This window comes from Marmota marmota, unplaced genomic scaffold (genome assembly GCF_001458135.2).
Source record: "Marmota marmota marmota unplaced genomic scaffold, marMar, whole genome shotgun sequence".
NCBI classification, from domain to species: Eukaryota; Metazoa; Chordata; class Mammalia; order Rodentia; family Sciuridae; genus Marmota; species Marmota marmota.
Genome location: NW_025999913.1, coordinates 19,818,316 through 19,821,328, shown reverse-complemented (window position 1 = coordinate 19,821,328; position 3,013 = coordinate 19,818,316). Strand labels below are relative to the sequence as shown.

Below are 3,013 nucleotides of genomic sequence, written 5' to 3'. Positions count from 1 at the left end.
CCCCAGATTTTTTTTTTTTTTTTTTTTTTTGAGACAGGGCCTCCCACTTGCCATCTTCCTGCCTCAGCCTCCCAAGTCGCTTGGATAACAGGCACCCGCCCCCGCGGGAATTCATCTCCAACCTACAAAGGAAACTTACATTCCACCACTTATGACTGTTGCCGCAAGCCACAGTAAACACAGGGCAAAGACGTACCAAGATTTTCTCACCAACAAAACCACACCTTTTTGTATTCCAAAACGGTGGTTACCAATAGTTAACAGTCATGCGGGTCTAAGCGCTTGATACTTAACACATCAATGAAGACGCACACATATTACTAGGTCACGAGTTGTTTTAATTGATAACTTGTAATACACTAGATTTTCTTTGTCATCCTCGGTATTTTTTTAGATACTGTTAAAAATGTGATTTCTAAAAGGACTCCATGGGCTTCCTTCTGCAGTCGGAGGGCTCCAGCCCTTGAAACTTAAGATGCCGAACAAGCCATCAGACCACCGCTCGGGAGATGCCACGTGCAGCCCAGCGGGCTCTGGACCCCCAGAACCAGCCTGCCCTGCTGAGGGGATCCCGGCCACCCGCCAGCTGACACCGAGAGCGCCCACCTCCGCGCATCCTAGAGCGGCCGGAAGTCCGGGCGGGCGGGCGCGCGCTGGGCTGCTCTGGCTGCGCGCTCAGGCAGCGAGAAGGCTTTGGAAGATCGCGGCGCGATCCGAGGGGATGCGGAGGGTTTTTAGAGGCGTGAGAGCCTCCGCGGGGTCTCTGGCCCCGGGGGAGGAAGGGAGGCAATGGGACGAGGGCGGACGCAGGACATGGCGTAGCCCCCTCTTTTCAGCACCCCCACGGCTGGGGCTCAGGTTGAAGGGTCGGAAACGTCATGACGTAATCACTCCGGCCCACGTCAGTGCCCCGGATTTCCGGGTAGCCGTGATCCAGTATTGTGATGAAGTCCAGTGGACCTTAGCGAGAGCAAGGAGGTTGGAAGGCCGACCTATGATTTGCTCTTCGCTGTTTCAGGAATACGTGTCTTTTACGGTGTTTGTAATTTTTAACTGACACGTAGTAAGCGTGCAGGTATGGTACGTTGTGGCATTTCAGTCCGTGTCAACATGCATGCCTGGTGATCAGCTGGGGTAGCTGATGGCTCTGATTTCAGACGTTTGTCCTTTCTTGGTGTTGGGAACATTCAAAGTTCTCTCTACTGGTTATTTGAAAGTTTCTACTAATTGTCAACTATAGTGTCTGCGCTATAGAATATTGGAAACCATTCCCGCAGCCCAACTTCTCCGGGAATATTTCTGTCTAAAAAATCCTATTAAGTTCCTTGTCCAGAAACAACATCTCTTCAAGATTTGCATTGCCGAAGATAAGCTAAGATCCTAAATCCCCTGGGAGTGTCATTTTGTCATTACCTGTCTTACTTGGAAAGCACAACTCTTTAGCTTGTAGAAGGCTGCCGATACTTACATTAGATGATTTCCTAATGGCATCTTGGACATTCCTTCATTTACTCAGAAACACCCCATTATTGTTTTGGATGGGTCACAGTTGAACTTAAACCACTAATCCTTAAACTTTTCAACATGAGGAGACTTCTAGGTCCTGATATTACAGATCTGGGACTTATTCTGGACTTTACTAATTTATTTTGACCTCAAGGCAAGTTACTTAATTTCTGTTTGCCTTTTTTTTCACTAAAGATCAAGTTAAACGGGGAGGATAATATCCCACAACATTGGGTTGTGGGAATAATATTATGCATGAAATCACTGGACACAAAGTTATTTGGTAAACAATAGGCACTTTTAAGATTATTAAAGTAAAAAACCTAACATACTGGTTTGTGTATGCGTTTTAATTATTTTCTGATTCAATAACTCATTCATTAAACATTGACCACATTGCAAATGCCCTTACTCTTACCATCAGACCTCTCCCTACTTCTTGCCTGACCAGCTCCTGTTTTCAGCTTGCAGTTCGGGTGTCAACAGGCTCCAGGAAGCCCATCCCTTCATGTGTGGCAACAGTGTTAATGGTGCGCAGCCCGGGCTTCCAAGAAACTGAGGGAATGTAACGGCCTTAGTTTATTAGAAGGAATAAGAAAGGGGAAAGGCAATACCTACCAAAGGAGAGTGGGTCCTCTCAGAAGGGACAGGGACTGCTGTCCCCTCCTGTCCTCAAGTTTTATTAGGAGTACCTCCCATACCCCCCACCACCGTTTCCAGTGTCTTCAAGGACATTGAGACAGTTTTGCCTCTACTTCCTGACTTCTTAATCAGTGGTTACCCTTTGAATAGCCCTCACCTGGTTCTGTGAGGGTCTTGATGTTGGCCTATCACAGTGATTGGAGTGGTGACACAGGGAGAGTCTTGGAGACTTGATTGCAAGAGAATCGGAGACCTGGTCAGGAAGAGGTATATTTTCTTAAGTCTGAGGTAGGTTTTAACATACAAAGCCCCACCTTCCAGGTGCTTATTTGTCAGCTAGAGCTCCCTGCACCTTTGGGAGGCCCTCTACCATCTTCCCTGCTCTCCCACTCCTGCCTGTGGAGCCAGCCGAGTTAACCTTTGGGCTCTGCAGTCCAACATAGGACACGAATGTTGACCCACTCTGAGGTTCCCGAGCACAGCCTCTTAGGTCCTGACCTGTGTGGCAGAGAAGGCAGGGTCAGTGTGGTTTGCTAAATAGAATGGATCAAGAATAGTTAATAGAGGAAAGTGACAACATAAAATGACAAACTAACATCTTTATCAATTCACAATTAGAAAGGAAAATATAGTTAGTAGTCTTGTAACTCCAATTTTGAGACATCTGCTACTGGTCTTTAATAAAAGCCTCATATGAAGTAACCCGGCCCTCCATTTTTCAGGTGCATTATTTTTTTCCCCAGTTCAGGTGCACGTGCACTCTCCCCCCACCTTCAGGTACACGTGTATTCCCCCCCAGTTCAGGTACACTTGCACATCCCCCCAAGTTCAGTTAAACTTGCACTCTCCCCCCCCCCCAATTCAG

At 47.3% G+C, this 3,013-nt stretch overlaps 1 long non-coding RNA gene across 2 annotated transcripts in view; it reads right to left on the bottom strand.

Annotated features, from left to right (window-relative positions):
• Positions 1–1,835: 1,835 nt before the first annotated feature.
• LOC107149436 overlaps positions 1,836–3,013 on the bottom strand; it is a 4,990-nt gene continuing 3,812 nt past the window's right edge. For both annotated transcript variants that reach the window (XR_001504401.2, XR_007346297.1), the window contains exons 2-4: positions 2,567–2,646; positions 2,306–2,401; positions 1,836–2,061 (exon numbers count right to left, since the gene is read on the bottom strand). This is a non-coding gene — a long non-coding RNA (uncharacterized LOC107149436). The remainder of the gene's footprint in view (positions 2,062–2,305; positions 2,402–2,566; positions 2,647–3,013) is intronic.